Raw genomic sequence first — 20,247 nt, 5'->3', positions numbered from 1 at the left:
CTACGAGCTGGCTCTGAGAGAGCTGGATCAGTGCCAAAGACTCTCCATGTGTAAATAAAGGGTGACTTGGAGATGGGATACCTGCCTCTGTGAAGGTATTTCAGTGGTTTTGAGAGAAAATCATGCTCCTGAAGACATTCGCTCACAACAGTCACCTTTCGATTGGGGTCAGCATTTCTGACATCATGCTGTTACTTGGGAAGCTTCACTTGTTCGATCCTGCCATCGAACACTGGGCCCAGATTGTGGAAAGAATGCTTTTTTTTTTCTGGTCAATTGACATTGGGACCGATGAAAAGCAATAAGTACTTTACCTGACAGGTCGTGGACCCACAGCTATTTTGGTTATCTGGAGCCTCCCACACCAGAAACTAAACCTTTCAAGAGTTGACATATTTATTTAAGGAACATCATGACCCAAGCCTCCTTTAATTCTGAGATGCTATCAGTTTTACTTGGCAATTCAAGAACCAGGGGAATCCATATTGGGATTTTTGATTAGGTTAAGACAACTGGTAGAGGTATGTGAATTTGGTTTAACCCTTAATGAGATGCTAAGAGACCATTTGGTATGTGGGTTTAATAATGTGACCATGCCTTCTGGTTAAAATCCAGCTGGATTTTAAAGATGCACAACACTTGACTTCACCATTGGAAAATGCCGCAAGTGGGTATCCCGATGGAAGTGGGCACCCTTGCCAGTGAAACTCAGCTTGGGAAACACCACTTGATTGAAGGCAATTGCAGAGCCTTACTCAGGATACATCCTGAGCAGAGGGACTCTTGGTCAAAAGGAGGTAAGCAGATTCTAGAGATCAGAGTTGAGAGTGTGTTGCTGGAAAAGCACAGCAGGTCAGGCAGCATCCAAGGAGCAGCAGAATCGATGTTTCGGGCAAGCGCCCTTCATCTGGAATGAATCCTGCTCCTCGGATACTGCCTGACCTGCTGCGCTTTTCCAGCACCACACTCTGGACTCTCGGTTAGCCCACAGCAAAACCCCAAAATAAAGCCAAGCCTTGGCCAAATGATTAAAATTTTCTTCATTATTCGGACAGGCAAGCCATTGCAGTTGCTGCTGGTATCCATACTCAAGACAGTACAAGAATCCCATTATACTTACATTGAATAAGAGAACTCACAGACCGGTATCCAGGAGAGTGCACAATCTGGAAAGTCCACCTCCATCTGGTTTGGAACAGTTAAATTGCTAAGCAACATCCAAAGCAAAAATAAACAAAATAAACGTCTGGTTGAATGGTTGCCGGGTTCTAATGCAAGTCAATACCAGCATAGCCATTTCAGTGATCGTAGAACCAGTGTTTAACAAAATTCATTTTGGACTCCTTACCTTAGGTTTATGGAAGACCTCAGCTAGGCTGAGAACCTATACCAGGAAACCTTTGCAGGTTAAGCCTTTAACTTCTGTTTCAGTCCCGAACGAGAAGCAGTTGGTTCAGTTACCATTGATTGTAGTAAAGGGCTCAGGCCCAAGTTTGAAGGGTCAAAATTCATTGAGAAAGATTCATTTAGATTGGCTCAACACTTTCTGATTAGAAAAGGGCCCAAGTGAAGCCCTAATTAAATACCCAGATGTTTCCCAGGCAGGTCTAGAGACTATCAAAGGAGCTAAGGCCACCTAACACATTCACCAGGAAGCAATTCCATGATTCTGCAAGGCCTGCCCAGTGCTATTTGCCTACAGACACAAGTAGAGGAAGGAATCAGAAGGCTAGGGATTTTAAACAAATGGCAAACCGCTTTTTGCAGCTGGATAATTACTCAATCCTCGCATTCAGGATTTATATGCTAAGCTGACAAGGGGTCTGTCCTTCATGAACTTGCCATGTGTACCTGCAATTGTGGTTAGATGAGGATTGTCAGAAGCATGCCACAATTAATACCATAAAGGTTTGTACTAATATATGAGACTGCCATTTTGGGTATCGTCAGCCTGTGCAATTTTTCAGCAGACGATGGAGAACATATTATAAGGGCTACCCAAGGTTGCCATTTATCTAGATGACATGCTATTAACAAAGAAGATCAATAAGGAGCTCTTAGAGAACTTGGACATAATCCTTAGACCATTTTTCCCAGGTGGGTGTACACCTTAGAAGAGAAAAACTTGTGTTCCAGGCACCCCAATTGACCTACTTGGGCTACAGAGTTGACATGATGGGGTTTCGTATGTTGTAATATAAAGTAAGGGCAATCAAAGGTGGCTTGGCTCCCATGGCAGTTAAGTCTTTCCTAGGACTGGTGAATTATTACAGAAAGTTCATACATAACCTGGTCTTCAACCTTTGCATCAACTCTTAAAAAAGGGTTAGTCTTGGAAATAGTCACATGGTCAAGCTATAGCTTTCAGGGAAGTGAAGAAACAGTTATCATCCTCTAGGATGATCCCAAACAAGATCAGGTATTGACATGTGAAGCCTTCCCATATGGTACCTGGGTAGAATTAGTTCTTAAGTGGCTCAATGGAGAGATTAAATCCACCCAGATAGAGAAGGAAGGATTCGCGGTCATATTTGGAAATAGAAGGTTCCACAAATACCTTTATGGATGTAAACTTATAATAATCATAATCCACCACAAATCCCTGCTAGGTCTACTTAAGGAGGACAAGGCAGTGTTGCCATTAACATCAGGCTGAATTCAGTAGTGGACTCTAATACTAAGCGTGTATAATTACAAGTTGAAATACCGTACGGGAGGCCAAATAGCAAATGCGGATGCATTGAGCCACTGGAAGAGTCCGTAATGGTTTTAAATTTCCTGGACGCACTACCAGTCATAGCTGACAATATCAGACTTTGAATGCAGAAGGATATGGTCATGGCAAAACTGAAACAGTTGGTCATGATGGGGGAAACCAAAGGGTCGTCACAATCAGAATTGAAACTTTTTTGGACTTGGAGAGACCAGATCACAGTGGAGGATGGCATATTATTAGGGGGAGCTTGATCTTAGATTAGATTACTTACAGTGTGGAAACAGGACTTTTGGCCCAACAAGTCCACACCGACCCGCCACCCACCCATACCCCTTTACCTAACACTGCGGGCAATTTATCCTGGCCAATTCATCTAACCTGCACATCTTTGGACTGTGGGAGGAAACCGGAGCACCCGGAGGAAACCCACGCAGACACGGGGAGAACGTACAAACTCCACACAGTCAGTCGCCTGAGGCGGGAATTGAACCCGGGTCTCCGGCGCTGTGAGGCAGCAGTGCTAACCACTGTGCCACCATGCCGCCCAAATGAGCTAAGGTCACCACCAGATATTGGCTGAACTTCACCAAGGCCATTCAGGGGTTTCCAAAATGCAGAGGTTGGTGAGAAATTATGTCTGGTGGTCAGGACTGGATGCAGACATAACCACATTGGCTTAGCAATGAGATTACTTACAGTGTGGAAACAGGCCCTTTGGCCCAACAAGTCCACACCGACCCTCTGAAGAGCAACTCACCCAGAGTCATTCCCCGACATTTACCCCTTCACTTAACGCTACAGGCAACTTAGCATGGCCAATTCACCTAATCTGTGCATTTTTGGACTATGGGAGGAAACCGGAGCACCCAGAGGAAACCCACGCAGAGAATGCGCAAACTCCACAGAGACAGCTGCCTGAGTGAGGCAGCAGTGCTAACCACTGTGCCACCGTGCCACCCACTAAATATCCTGCTGCTGTCACATATCTGTGCTCGAGAAACATCAGGGGTACAGAAAAGATGAAGCTCAGACTGAAAATTAGCACCTGAGAGTTCGGAGAGAGAAAATGTGCAAAATCAATGAACTAGTCACATTATATTTGGTTGTATCAAGAGTTTATTTGAGGAATGAACTCTTTTCCCATACAGTACAGCTTGTGAAAATTCTATACAGCATTTAATTTTGTTTGCAGAGAAAGGATTTAGCATTATTTTAAAGATTGAACCTTTTTTTGTGTAACAGCAGGAGCTGCAATGCCCAGTTACAGCAGTTGCTGTAATAATGAGCTCCTGTAACCTGACACACACCTAATACCAAAGACATAAGATGACATTTTTAAAGCCAGACAGGGTTCAGACAGCTTCTGAGCAATGGGTTTCCACCAGCCTCCCTGCTTCCACATTGAATTTTCCAAGAATTCCTCGACTCCATTCAAACAGGTTTGCAAGGAATAATTCTATGCCTCCCTAGCTCTCTCTACTGTACAGAGGATGAGAACTCACGTTATCAGTGACATTTTAGAAGCGGTGGTAACACTGGTGTTCCAGATGTTCACAGATTTTCGAGCCAAGTCCATTATTTCCTGAAGGTTCACAGGGGCTTGAGCACCAGCTGACAAACTGCAGAGTTAAAAGAGCTGCAGTTTCTGATCTCATTCTTCCTAATAGCTCCAGGGAATTCTGTTCTTTCTCGCACCTGCAATGCCCAGTTATACCATATCTCTGCAGTAACTTTCTCACTGATATGTAAAGTAGCTGAATTACAAGGAACGTCAGTTTCTTTTTCTCATGAAATATTACCTGTCTCCCAAAGGATCTACCCCTTTGTTGAGGTATTGCCAAGTTCAGTGACTGACATTCAATCCAGGGATCATTCCTCACAGGAACCAGAGCCACACCTCACACGCAGACAACTAGCAACCCTCTCTGAGTTGCTCTTTCTTGGTATTTTTCTTTCCCTGAAGGTTGGAGCAAAATTGTATGTAATGTGTGGCAAAATTTGAACAGTTCGCTACAAAGTGCCGTGGCACACACCAGCGTCATCATATAACACTCGACTTCTCACAAGCTACATGCGACCAGAGCTGCAAAGGCTTCAGAAAATGTACACGCGTGTCTCTGTGTAAATGTAGCTGCGTGGGAATTCCAGCATTAAAATAAAATCATCACTGTCACAAAATGGCATTAGAGCCTGCAGTTCCACCTTGTTTCGCAAACCTGCAACCTCCATTTGATTTGATTTTTTGTGGCATGTACTGAAGTACAGTGAAAAGTTCTGCTTTGTGTGCAATGCAGGCACCTAGAATGCCAATGGCAGCTGGCACAGAGGAATACAATGCCTTCATCCTTCTCCCCACCAACCTAACATGGACATATACCACCGTTTGTTCATCGCCACTGGGTCAAAATCCTGCAACTCCTTATCTAATAGCACCTTGGGAGCAGTTTTACCATACAGAACTACAGCAGTACAAGATAGTAGCTCACTGCCACCTGAACCTGTTTTAACCACAGATTTAAGTCTCTGACTAACAACATATCCAACGTGGAAATGAGGATGGTTATTTTACATTATTAATTATGCTCTGGAAAACATGGCATTGACTGGATTTGGAAGCAGATTCAATATAACTGTATCACAGATTATGACATGTAAAGTGGCCCACTGAATAAGGTGACCTTATTTTTCCAGCTACAAAATCATACTTTGCATATATTCAGAACAGGCTAAAGAAAAGTCATAGTGGACTCATAACTTTAATGCTGTTTCTCTCTCTCCCCAAATACTACCAGACTTGCTGAGTTTCTCTAGCAATTTCTTTTTTTATCTAATTGGTGCTGCCATTTTATGGACTGATATTCATCTAAATTTCCTGCTGAAGGCTATAATCATTAAAATACTACAAATAAAACATTAATGTCAAAATTACCAGGTTCCAGTGATTCATCATCGGACAATGGTAAAAACACCAGCAACCGCATCATATCATAGTCACGTCACGGAACTAGTAATCCAGAACTGCAGGTGATTTTTCTGTGGGACGTGGGTAAGATTCCCACCATGGCAGATGGTAAATTTTAATTCTTTTTTAAAAATATGGAAGTAAAAGATAACTTAATGGCGACCATGTAACCGATGTCAACTGCTGTGAAAGGAAACCTATCTATTCACTAATGTCCTTTAGGAAGGAAATCTGCAGCCCTTATTTGGTCTGGCCTACATGTGACTTTAGAACAATGTGGTGAACATTTAGCTGCTCTCTGGACAATTAATGATGGTGTCTTAACCAATAATGCTTGCAGCCCGTGAGTGAATGATAAAATAAATCTGAATCACGATAGGATCCTTATGACAGTGCTATAGCCAAAATGAAACAGAATGAATTTCCTGAACTCTTTGTTGTGGATACCAAAGGAAAGGAAATTGGTGGATTTTGTGGTTGAGGAACATGAATTAATTCACTTAGTAAACCATGACATGACTTACTATGAATTACCAGACTTGTTTTCACATTTAAAAATGGGAATTACTTACACTGTTAGTACATATTTTATACTCACTGAATAAGTGGGCTAACACACCACAATCTTTGCCTTACAAAAGGAAACCAAATAAATAACTTAAAAGAGACATTAGATGTTGACATTGCAAAAAGAGCAAGACAGTGGGACTATTTAGATGGGTTTTACACAGAACTACTGCAGACATGATGAGCCGAATGGCCTCTTTGTGGATTCTATGATCAACTTCCCAAGGGCAGTAGAGGTGAGTAATTAAAGATGCCTTATCAATAAAGCTAAAAAGAACCCCTTGGTTCACCCTCACACCCACACTCACCCTTACCCCAACTCCTGAGATGACGCTGCTCTGAGAAAACAGACCTCAGGGTCACGTTAGCTTCTTGATATCCATTGTCTACATAAACCCAGCAACCAGAGCTGCTCAAAGGCCATCATGAGGAAGGAGGAAAGCTGGTAAATGCACTAACACCGGAAGGATACACTTCAATAGGAAATTGTACTGTTTCATTAACTATACAATACTAAAATTAAAAACAAAATGCAGATTGGCCAATCAATCACTTCTCTACAAAATTGCTGGCAAAACATAGCTTTCTAATGAACCTTGGACCATTCAGCTCCCATCTTACAAGTGGGTTCTGTTTAAATAAAAGAGATTTGACCTCCATGACAAAATTCGGCTATTAATTTACTCAAGATCTTTGCTTTTTAGTGTAGATTGAAAATATTCTGAGTTTCCCTAGTCTGAGAGACTGTGGGACCTTGGAGGAGATTAATGTTCTCCTATTGTTGAACTAGATTGTGTGGAGAGAAGTCAGCTTGGCAAACTATCAATATGAATAACGACACAGCAATTACTGTCTGGAATACCAAGGGGCTGGTACCTACTAAGATTTGTGATGAAATCATCTTAACTGAAGCCAATTAATAGCTATAATAAATAAGAGCCATTAAGAAGCAAAATAACTGCCTCCTTCTAATCCTGGCCTCTTGATCTTTCTTGATGCTAATCAGTCCACTATTGGTGGCAATGCCTTCAGCTGCCAAGACCCTACGCTCTGGTATTCGCTCACTAAACCTCTCTGCTTTACTACTTCCCCTTTAAGATACACTTAAAAAATAGCTCTTTGACCAAGTTTTTGATCATTGATCTTACAAGGGTTAGAGTCGTAGAATCATACAGCACAGAAACAGACATATCAGTCCAACCAGTCCATGTCGGCCATATTGCCAAGCTAAACTGGTTCCACCTGCTGGTACTTGGCCCATATTCCTCCAAACCCTGCCTATCCATGATCTTAATGTCCTTTAAATGTTGTAGCTGTACCTACATCCATCATTTCCCCCAGCTGTTCATTCCACACATCAACAGCTGGCTGTGTAAAAAAAATTGCCCCTTATGTCCTTTTTAAAACTTGCTTTACTCACCTTAAAAACATGTTCCCTAGTTTTGAACTCCATTACCCTTGGGAAACAACCATTGTCATTCACCCTATCTATACAGAGACAGATAGATTCTTGATTGCTAAAGGGATCAAGGATTACGGGGAGAAAATAGGAGAATGGGGTTGGGAGACTTAACAGCAGTGATTGAATGGAGGAGCAGACTCGATGGGCTGAATGGCCTATTTTCTGCTCCCATGTCTTATGGTCTTATGGTCTATATACCTTATTATTTTATAAACCTCTATAAGGTCATCCCTCAACCATCCACACTCCAGTGAAAGAAGTCCCAGCTTTTCCAGTCTATTTTTACATCTCAAATTCTTTATTCCTGACAACATCCTGGTAATTTATTTCTGAATCCACTCCAGTTTAATAATATTCCTATAACAGGGGGCCAAGAACTGCACACAATACTCCAGAAGAGGCCTCTTCAACACCCTGTACAACTTCAACATGAAGTCCCAGTGGCTATACTCAAAAGTCTGAGCAATGAAGGCAAGCGTGCTAAATGCCATCTTAAGCACCCTGTCTACCTGTGGTGCACTTTCAAAGAATTATGTATGTGAACCCCCTAGGTCTCTCTGCTTGCCAACACTACTCAGGGCCCTCCCATTAATTGTATAAGTTGTGCCCTTTTTTCTTTTACTAAAATGCAATGCCTCACATTCGTCCAGATTAAACTCCATCTGCCACTCCTCAGCCCATTGACCCAATTAATTCAAATGTTTTTAGCCCAGCCTTCGGCCCTCGGTATTGTGCCGACCTTTTACACATCTCTAAGATCAAACTAATCTGCATGCCCTTCATTTTACTATCATCCATGTGCCTATCCAAGAGTCGCTTAAATATCTCTAATATATCTGAATCTACTACCATTGCTGACAGTGCATCCCGTGCACTCACCACTCTCTTTGTAAAAGAACGACCTCTGACCTCTCCCCTAAACCTTCCTCTGATCTCCTTAAAATTATGCCACCTTGTGATAGCTACATCTGCCCTAGGAAAAAATCTTTGGCTATCCACTCTATCTATGCCTCTCGTCATCCTGCACACCTTTATCAAGTCGCCTCTCATCCTTCTTCACTCCAATGAGAAAAACCCTAGCTCCCTCAACCTTTCTTCATAAGACATGCCCTCCAGTCCAGAAATATCCTGGTAAATGTCCTCTGTGCCCTCTGTAAAGCTTCCACATCCTTCCTTAAATGAGGTCACCAGAACTGAACACAATGTTTCAAGTGTGGTCTAACCAGGGCTCTATAGAGCTGCAGTATAACCTTGCAGCTCTTAAACTCAATCCCTCTGCTAATGAAAGCCCACACCATATGCCTTCTTAACAACCCTATCAACGTGGATGGCGACTTTGAGGGACCTATGGACATGGACCCCAAGATTCTTCTGTTCCTCCACATAGCCAAGAATCCTGCCTTTAACTCTGTATTCTGCATTCAAATCTGACTTCCAAACTAAATCACTTCACACTTTTCCAGGTAGAACTCCACCTGCCTCTTTTCAGCCCAGTTCTGCATCCTGTCAACGTCCCATTGCAACCTACAACATCCCTCCACTCTATCCACAATGCAACCAACCTTCGTGTCATCAGCAAAATTACTAACCCACCCTTCCACTTCCTCAACCATGTCATTTATAAAAATCACAAAAAGCAGAACAGGTCCCTGTGGAACACCACTGGTTACCGAGCTCCAGGTTGATTACTTTCCATCTTATACCACCCCCTCCCTTCTAAGCCAAATGTGTGTCCAGACAGCCAAATTCTCCTGTATCCAATGTTTCTTTACTTTCTGAATGAACCTACCATGGGGAACCTTATCAGCGCCTTGCTAAAATCCATGTACATCACATCCACTGCTCTACCTTCATCGATGTGTTTTGTCACATCCTTCAAGAATTCAATAAGGCTTGTGAGGCATGACCTGCCCCTCACAAAGCCATGCTGACTACCTCTAATCAAAAACAATGGTTTTCTAAGTAGTCATAAATCCTATTTCTCAGAATCTGCTCCAATAATTTGCCCACTACAGACGTAAGACTGACTGGTCTGTGATTCCTAGGATTATCCATCTTCCCTTTTTTGAACAAGGGAATAACATTTGCCGCCCTCCAATCATCTGGTACTACTCCAGTGGACAGTGAGGATGCAAAGATCATCGCCACAGGTGCAGCAATCTCCTCTCTTGCTTCCTGTAGTAACCTTGGGTATATCCCGTCTGGCCCAGGAGACTTAACTATCCTTATGTTTTTCAAAGTTTTCAGCACATCCTCCTTCTTAACAACAATCTGTTTGAGCATATCAGCCTGTTTCACGCTGTTCTCACAAACATCAAGGTCCCTCTCAGTAATGAATACTGAAGCAAAGTATTCATTAAGGACCTCTCCTACCTCACCCAACTCCAGGCACAAATTCCCTCCCCTATCCCTGATCAGCCCTACCTTCACTCTGGCCATCCTCTTGTTTCTCATTTAAGTGTAGAATGCCTTAAGTTTTTCCTTCATCCTACCACTAAAGCTTTTTCATGCACCCTTTTGGCTATCCTAAGCCCATTCTTCAGTTCCTTCCTGGCGATCTTGTAACCCTCTAGAAGTCCTGTCTAGTGTCAATTGATCAAGATTTCTTTGTAATCTTAGATCATCTTCTTCACTGTCCACAATCCAACCAATTTAGGTGGAATCTGCAAACTTACTCACCATACCTCTTATATTCTCATCCAAATTATTTATGTGACAAATTAAAGTGGACCCGGTTCCGATCCCTGCGTCATAGGCCTCCAGTTCAGAAAACAACCCTCCATCACCACCCTCTGTCTCCTACCATCAAGCCAATTTAGTATCTAATTGGCAAGCTCACCCTGAATCCCATGTGATCTAACTTTACTAATTAGTCTACCATGTGGAACTTTGTCAAAAATTTTACTAGGGTCCACGTAATGAACATCTACTTCTCAGCCCTCATCAATCTTTTAGGTTACTTCATTAAAAAAACTCAAGTTTGTGAGATCCGATTTTCCTTGCACAAAACCATGCTGACTATCCCGAATCATTCTTTGCCTCTCCAATGTGTATAAATCCTATGTTTCAGAATCACCAACAATGACTTACTCACCACGATGTCAGACTCACAGGGCTATACTTTCCAGGCTTCTCCTTCCAGCTTTCCTGAAACAATGGCACAACATTAGCACTCTCCAGTCCTCTGGTACTTCACCTGTGTTTATAGATGACCCAAATATTTCTGCTGGGGGCCCCACAATTTCCTCCCTAACTTCCCACAACATTCTGGGATACACTTGATCAGATCCTTAAGATTTATCCACCTTTATGTTTTCTAAGACCCCCAGCACTTCCTATTCTGTAATGTGAACTGTTTTCAAAACATCAATATTTATTTCCCTGAGTTCTGTAGCTTCCACTTCTTTCGCCAAAGTAAAAACTGAGGTGATTATTCATTTAAAGTCTCTCCATGATGTTCAACACATAGAAAACCTCGTTGACCTTTATAGGGTCTTATTCTCTCCTTAGTCGCTCTCTTGTTCTTAATGTACTGTAGAATCTTTTTGGATTATCTTTAACCTCATCTGCCAAGGCTATCTCATATCACTTCTTTGCCTTCCTGACTTCCTTCTCAGTAATGCTCCTACACTCTTTATACTCTTCAAGAGACTCAATTGATCCCTGTTGTCTATACCTAATATATGATTCCTATTTTATTCTTGACCAGAACCTCAATATTTTTATTCATCCATTGTTCCCTAATCTTACCAGCCTTACCTTCATTCTAAAAGGAATGTAATGCCTCTGAACTTTCATTATCTTACTTTTGAAGGATTCCCACTTGTCAGTCATCTCTTTACCTGCAAACTTTTTAAAAGTTTTTGTTTTATACCCTTAATATGTGTCTTACTCCAATTAAGAACTTTAAATTTTATGGAAGACTTATTCTTTTCCATATTTTAAATCTAATGGTATGATGATCACTAGTTCCAAAGTGTTCCCCTATTAACACCTCAGTCACTTGCCTGCCTTATTTCCCAAGAGAAGGTCAAGTTTTGCTCCTTCTCTAACAGGAACCTTTACATACTGATAAAATTTTTTGGAATGCATTTAACAAATTTTTCACCAGCCAAATCTTTAGAAATTTGGCAGTCCCAATCAATATTTGAAAATGACTCCTCAGAAATATCTTCTCTAATTACAGTAGTAATGTTCTCCTTCATCAAAAATATCACTTCCTCTGCTCTCTTGTCTCTCTTTCTATCCTTCCTATACAATCTAAAACCTGGAACATTGAGCCGCCAGTCCTGTCCTCCCTTAGAGTAAAAAATGAGGTCTGCAGATGCTGGAGATCACAGCTGCAAATGTGTTGCTGGTCAAAGCACAGCAGGCCAGGCAGCATCTCAGGAATAGAGAATTCTCTATTCCTGAGATGCTGCCTGGCCTGCTGTGCTTTGACCAGCAACACATTTGCAGCTGTCCTCCCTTAGCCAAGTTTCTGTAATATCTACAATGTCCCAATCCCATGTTCTCATACTTGCCCTGAGTTAATTAGCCTTAATTGTAAGACCTCTTGATTGAAATAAATGCTGTTTAATTCTTCAGAGGTTACTTCATTGTCTGACTTGCTCTTGGCTGTCATTTCTAACTAACATGCTCTTTTCTGAATCCAAACCTTCCTCATCATTTGTTCTATTTTCAATGTTACTCAGGAAGCCCCCACACCCTTAAATGTTTACGAGCTCTTGAAACATAGCTAGCAAATGTCCCCACCGATACACTGATCCCTTTCCACTTCAGGTTAAACCCATCCTTTTTGAACAGGTCTCTTATGCCCCAGAAGAGATCTCAATGATTCAAGAAACTGAATCCCTGCACATTGTGCCACCTCTTCAGTCATTGATTTGTCTCCGTTATCCTTTTATTGCTTCCCTCATTAGAACTTGGCACCATAAGTAAACTAGAGATGACTACTTTTGATATTCTGTTTTTTAACCTAACCTCTTTTATTCACTCTGCAAAGCTTTAACCCTCTCCCTAACTATGTCATTCCACCCAAAGTATGGAACAATTTGCAGCTTCTCATTCTCCCCTCTGACAAGATGCTTCAAGTTTGTTTGCTGTCAAGTTTGATTTTATGATGCTCCAGGGAAGTAGCTTGGGCCATTAACTGCGTTGAAGTTAATATACTAATGCAAGTTGTTACAAAATCTACGGCCCACAATCTCTGGTCAGCATTGATGAGCGAGACAATCACCAGCACCTAACAGAGCAGGAAAGAGAAGGACCTGCAAACAGTCACCACTATGTAAATTGTGTGGGAAAGAGAGGGGAAGTGAATATCAGATAAAATAGACTGGCACATTCCTAGGTCCAGGATTACGCACTGAGGGTTGCACTAAAGCTTGGGGCAGCTGTTGCCAAGGTATAGTGGGGTAAGACCACCGTCTAATGTCTTTCTGCTGAAATTAAATGGGGATCTATTGGTTATCTCACTCTCCTGGTGCCTCAGATACATATAAATATGGTCTTGTATAAGTAAGAAATGTCTATTGTTTGTTTGTTCTCAATATGCTAAGACTGTATAGAATTGAGCTGCTCTAACAACTACATAGCTATATAAAGATGTTTTATGAATAAAGTATATTTTCAAAATAAAATCAAAATAGCACGAAGAGGAAAAAGTTCAACATGTAAAGTAACCTTTCACCTTTTGGCTAAGATCCAATATAGGTTCCAAGCTGGAAGTCATCAGATGTTTTTGAGATCATTGTGGGATCATGATTGGTCACTGGAGTATCATCGATTGAGCTGGGCTGCTATTGGTGGATCATTCCATCGGCTTTAGCCAAATGCCAGTTCAGTGTGCAGCCAACCAGAGCTATGACCACTGCAAACAGCTGAGCCCAGGCCAGGGTGTCTGGTACACAGGCCGGGTGAATGTGAAGAAGGTGAAGGAACGTACACTAGTCAATTGGACTTCTTTGTGAAAGGGATGGTCTTGAATTGCTGTGGGGTTCCAAAAAGCAGATATCTACTATCTGTAGGATCCCCCAGCAGGGGATACTTTGTTGCAACTCTCTGGAGTGTGAAATAATGCAAATGTCTCCTGAAGGTATTTTAAAAAGGACAAGAGCCCCCTCTCTGTCCTGTCCGTGCCACCATTGTTTCTCCTCCCTGCACAGGTTGTTACAATCCATATGTTTAACCCCCACGCTCCAGCAGCAGATGTCCTGACCTTCCTGGGAAGTTATGTACAGCTTAAAGGAGGCAGCAACAATGTGGTGAACACCTTAAGAATCTGGACCAGTAAGTGGCAGGTCAAGGTCACCCTGGAGGGTGGATATTGGTGGGAACATCCTCCACCTGCAATTGGAGAGAGCCGACGTTCTTTGACATTTGTGGGGTAGCATAGAGTTTGCAGAAACTGCAGGAGGTCAGGGCATGTAAAGCGGACTGTGAATTGACATGTAGGTCAGAAAGGTGGGCATCATAGAATATGAATTCCTTGTTTGGGGCTGTTAATCTGGTAAGATCAGGGAGCCCTGGCCGACAGATACAAACAGGAGTGTCAGGCACCCTGTTCACTCCGAGAGCTGGTTCTGAGGGAACTGAACCTGTGTCAAGGAATCTCCACGTGTAAATAAAGTGACTTGGTGCTGGGACACCAGCCTCTGTGGAGTTATTTCAGTGGCGATGAGAGTAGAGCTAGCTCCTGAAGAAAATTGCTCACAGCATTCGTCTTTGAGTTGGGGTAAACATTTCTGGCATAGTGCTATTATTTGGGAAGAAAGAGTCAGAGGTGTGGGCAGAGGTAAGGAGGCACCTAAAAGGAAAACTACGTGGGGATCCCACAATCCAACAGCTGCCACATGAAGGGCACAACTGTGACTCCTCTGATGAAGCTATATGAGGGAGGATGGCCAAAAAACAATAGGGGAGAAAAAGTCCTGAAGGGGGCAAGGAGATGAGCACCCCCCCAGTGTGGAAAACAGCAGACCTGACGATCGACCTGGTGAAATCCCACCTCTGGATGTTTTGGGAAGTGCAGAAGATCCACCACACCACATCTCCAGGCAGCTGGGAGCAGCAGCACTCTGAACCAGGAGCAGAACGCAAAAACAGCTCCGCCCAATTCAGAACCAGACCTTCCTGACTTAGCCTCCACTCCGATAACCCCAGGACAATGCACCGGCAGGAGGAATGGAGTAAGTGCAACAGTTTGCCCACACCATAAGGATGCATGACCCAGCAAGAAGACCAGGGGAGAACATTTGTTGGACAGTTCCATGACACAAAGACAATCTCTAAATGAGTTTAAAATTGGCAGCGTGCATACTAAAGCCACGATACAATATGCCTCCATGTTGGCTTACCCAGCCAGCATCAAAGCGGACCTCCTGTTTCTGCAGGAGTGCAGGCTATCACACCTCAGCAGCTACAGGACGTGGTTGAGCTTGTGGACCCATGGGCCTTCAATCTGTTTGGGGGCTAACATTGCCATTCTTCTGTAGTGGGTATTCCACTATGAGGAGGCAACTTCACCATCTCTGCAGGAGATAGTGGGCGACTGCTTCCTCATAGCAGGCTTTAGGTGTAGAACGCTCTCCTGAGAGAAATTAACATGTACGCCCAGCAGTAAAGAATGAGCATCCCACTGTCTGTCTGTCCTTCAGCAGCTCCCACTTCTATCCTCCTATTTATAAAGCCTACAATACGTATGCTTTGATAACAGTTCTCTCTACATGTCCTGCCACCTTTTATGACTGATATCACATACGTCTCTCTGCTCCTATGCACCCATCAGAATAGTATATATGGTTTGTACTATGTCTCCACGTTCTCCATACTAAAGCACATTGCAGAGCAGTTATAATGAACTGATATAAGACATTAGCTAAACTTCAGCTGACACACTACGTTCAGTTCTGGGTGTATTGAAAGGACATGATTGCATTGGAAAGGTTTAAGAGAATGGTTTCATAGATGATACCCAGATAGATGGTGAGGAAAGTGATCATTCTGAGACTGGTACAGTTGGGGGAAAAAAAGTAAATCAAACAGACAGGCAGGCAGAAAAAGAGTAAAGAACAAGGTCAGACTGATAAATTAAACTCAATTTATTTCAATGCAAGAGGTGGGCACGGTGGCACAGTGGTTAGCACTGCTGCCTCACAGCGCCTGAGATCCGGGTTCAATTCCCGACTCAGGCGACTGACTGTGTGGAGTTTGCACGTTCTCCCCGTGTCTGCGTGGGTTTCCTCCGGGTGCTCCGGTTTCCTCCCACAGCCCTAAATGTAGGGGTATGGGTGGGTTGCGCTTCGGCGGGTCGGTGTGGACTTGTTGGGCTGAAGGGCCTGTTTCCACACTGTAAGTAATCTAACCTATAATCTAATCTAATCTAAAGAGGTGTAACAAGCAAAGCAGATGAACTCAGGGCATTTGATTAGGATATCATAGCAATTACAGAGATATGGCTCAGGTATGGACAGGACTGGCAGCTTAATGTTCCAGGGTGGAGTTGCAATAGGAAGGATTGAAAGGGGGCAAGAGAGGAGGGGGAGTGGTGTGTTTGATTGAGGATAACATTCTGGCCATATTTATAAAGGATATTCCTGGGAATATTTCCAAGTTAGTTATTTGGGTGGAACTGAGAAATAAGAAAGGGATGATCACCCTATTGGGATTATACTATAGCCCTCCAGGGACATCGAGAAACAAATTTGTAAGGAGATCTCAGTTATGTGTAAGAATAATAGGATGGTTATGGTAGGGGATTTTAACTTTTCAAACGTAGACTGAGACTGCCATAGTGTTAAGGGCTTGGATGGAGAGGAATTTGTTAAGTATGTACAAGAAGATTTTCTGATTCAGTATGTGGATATACCTATGAGAGAAGGTACAAAACTTGACCTACTCTTGGGTAATAAGGCAGGGCAGGTGACTGAGGTGTCAGTGGGGGAGCACTTTGGGGCCAGCGACCATAATTCCATTAGTTTTATAATAGTGATGGAAAAGGATAGACTGGATCTAAAAGTTGAAGTTCTAAATTGGGGGAAGGCCAATTTTAACAGTATTAGGCAAGAACGTTCAAAAGTTGATTGGGGCAGACGTTCGCAGGTAAAGAGATGGCTAGAAAATGGGAAGCCTTCAGAAATGAGATAATAAGAGTCGAGAGACAGTTTGCTTCTGTTAGGGTGAAAGGCAAGGCTTGTAGGTGTAGAGAATACTGGATGACGAGAGAAATTGAAGTTTTGGACAAGAATAAGAAGGAGGCAGATATCAAGTATAGATAGCAAAAATCAAGTGATTCCCTCACAGAGTATAAAAGCAGTAGGGATATACTTGCAAGGGAAATCAAGAGGGTAAAAAAGGGAACGAGATAGCTTTGGCAAGTAGGGTTAAGGAGGATCCAAAGGGAATCTACAAATACATTAAGGACAAAAGGGTAACTAAGGGGAGAATTAGGCCCCTTAAAAATCAGCAAGGCCATATATTTGTAGAACTGGAGGAGATGGGGGAGATACTAAATGAATATTTTGCATCACTGTTTATGGTGGAGATGGACATAGAAGATGTAGAATGTGGGGAAATAAATCTTGAAAAATGTCCATATTACAGAGGAGGAGGTGCTGGATGTCTTAAGATGCATAAAGGTGGATAAATCCCCAGTACCAAACCAGGTGTATCCTAGAACTCTGTTGAGCACCTAGGGAAGTGATTTCAGGGCCCTTTGCTGAGATACAGAGGCACCTCCATTCTGCGAATTTTGGATTATCTGAAGGAGATCTCAAGATCCCAATAGAATCATTACATCAAAGAACTGTTTCAACCCTTTTGTTTACAGGTACAATGATTAAAAATAAACTCGGCTCACTGAAATGCTGCCGAGAACAGTCCTGGATAGTCCAGGCACCATCTCCAAATGACTGACCACCCTCCCTCTCTCTCTCTCTCCCCACACTATCCCTGGAGTTCTACATAGGGGTGAACCCTAAAACCCCTTCCCTAGATAATCTCTCCAACATTGTGTGTGTGTGTGTGTGTGTGTGTGTGTGTGTGTGTGTGTGTGTGTGTGTGTGTGTGTCGCTATTTGGAGACTTACCCCACAAAGACAGCAACAGTCTATGGTCTCCACTCCAGCTGCCCCACCAGGTGGGAGGGGAGTATTGGGGAGGAGGGAGGGGCAGGGGTCAAAGTGGGAGCGGAAGGGGCTTGGGGGCAGAGGGGGCGGATGAGGTTAGAGGCGGGCAGGGGGTGTGGGCAGGGTTGGTGGGGGCGGGGTCTTGCATGCAGTGTGCTGCTGCCTGGCCTTCTGAACGGGGAGCAGACTTCACAGAAAACTCCGAGCTCTCGAGGAAATCAATTAGCCGAATAATCAATTATCTGAAGGAAATAGTGCTCTTCTACCTCATTCAGATGCTCGAGGTTTCTCTGTATTTGTATCATTCATAGTCACAGGTGCCAGAACACTGGAGGTTGGCTAACGTGGTGCCAGTATTTTTAAAAAGTGGCAAGGAAAAGCCAGGGAACTATAGACCGGTGAGCCTGACATTGGTGGTTGGCGAGTGGTTGGAAGGAATCCTGAGGGACAGGATTTACATGTATTTGGAAAGGCAAGGACTGATTAGGGATAGTCAACATTGCCTTGTGTGTGGGAAATCATGTCTCACAAACTTGATTGGGTTTTTTGAAGAAGTAACAAATAGGATTGATGAGGGCAGAGTGATGGATGTGACCTATGTGGACTTCATTAAAGTGTTCAACAAGGTTCCTCATGGTAGACTGGTTGGCAAGGTTAGATCAGACAGAACAGAGGGAAAGCTAGCTATCTGGATATAGAACTGGCTTGAAGAGAGAAGACAGAAGGTTGTGCTGGAGGGTTGTTTTTCAGACTGGAGGCCTGTGACCAGTGTTGTGCCACAAGGATTGGTGCTGGGTCCACTACATTTTCGCCATTTATATAAATGATGTGGATGCAAACATAGGAGGTATGGTTAGTAAGTTTGCAGATGACACCAAAATTGATGTTGTAATGGGCAGTGAAGAAGGTTACCTCAGAGTACAATGGGACCTTGATCATATGGGCCAATGTGCTAAAGAGTGGCAGATGTAGTTTAAATTAGATAAATGTGAGTTGCTGTATTTTGGAAAGGCAAGTCAGGGCTGGACTTATGTACTTATTGGTAAGGTTCTGGGGAGTGTTGCTGAACAAAGACACCTTGGAGTACAAACTCATAGTTCCTTGAACCAGAGGACACAGCTTAAAAATACGGGGTAGACCATTTAGGACAGAGATGAGGAGAAACCTATTCACCCAGAGAGTGGTGGCTGTGTGGAATGCTCTGCCCCAGAGGGCAGTGGAGGCCCAGTCTCTGGATTCATTTAAGAAAGAGTTGGATAGAGCTCTCAAGGATAGTGGAATCAAGGGTTATGGAGATAAGGCAGGAACAGGATACTGATTCAGGATGATCAGCCACGACCATATTGAATAGTGGTGCAGGCTCGAAGGGCAGAATGGCCTACTCCTGCACCTACTGTCTATTGTCTATTGAAAGTGGAGTCACAGGTAGATAGAATAGTACGCTTTCCTTTATTGGTCAGTGCATTGACTATAGTAGGTGGGAGGTCATGTTGCAGTTGTACAGGACATTGGTTGGGCCACTATTGTGTGTAATTCTAGTTTCACTGCTATAGGAATCTTTTTAAAGTCTTTAACTTTGTGATGACACTGGGTATGGCACAGCATGATTTCCAGCATGCTACCCTAGTGAGGTGTAACCTAGGAGAGAGAATTTTTAACAATTAAATAAATTGGATTGCCTAATGGTAAATCTGATCTGTACCCTCTCTAATGTCTTCCTAAAGTGCAGAATTCACAATTGGACACAATGTTTCAATTGAGGTCAAACCAGCATTTATCAATTTTCATCACAACTTCCTCCTCTTATCTTTGACTTTACTTACAAAGCCCAGTACCCATATGCCTTTTTAATAACTTCTTCGATTTGCTCTACCAATTTAAGTGCATGTGCTCATATAAACCCAGATCTCTCTGTTCCTCTCTGCGCCCTTTTAGAATTGTACGTTTATTTCAGTTTGCCTCTCTTAGCTTACTACTGACAGTTTATACATGCTTGCATTAAATTTTATATATCATGTGTTCAGTTATTCCATCAGCCTGGCTATGCCCTCTGCCACTTAATTCAATTACTGTAGTCCAAGTTCATACTTCTTACTTTGTGAAAAAAAATCACCCAGAGTATGTAAGTCTTCACAATTAAGCAAAAGCTTTGTCAATCAAAGCCAAAACAGTGAATCAAGTCATCCACTTGATACAACACAAGCCATTGTGACTTGAGAGACTCAAACATCAGGATTTTTTAGCTGGTTGAGGAGGAGGAAGCAACCGAACGTATCCATTTTCCATGCGCTGATGTGAAGTCATCAATGCCAGAACAAAACAAAGGATTTAATTTGCATTCATTAGATCAAAGGAACAATAAATTCAAAAATTTCAATAACACAAGTGGCATAATGCATTGTACCATAAGGTTA

Source organism: Hemiscyllium ocellatum, chromosome 9 (genome assembly GCF_020745735.1).
Source record: "Hemiscyllium ocellatum isolate sHemOce1 chromosome 9, sHemOce1.pat.X.cur, whole genome shotgun sequence".
NCBI classification, from domain to species: domain Eukaryota; kingdom Metazoa; phylum Chordata; class Chondrichthyes; order Orectolobiformes; family Hemiscylliidae; genus Hemiscyllium; species Hemiscyllium ocellatum.
Note: the sequence above shows the minus strand (reverse complement) of the source record.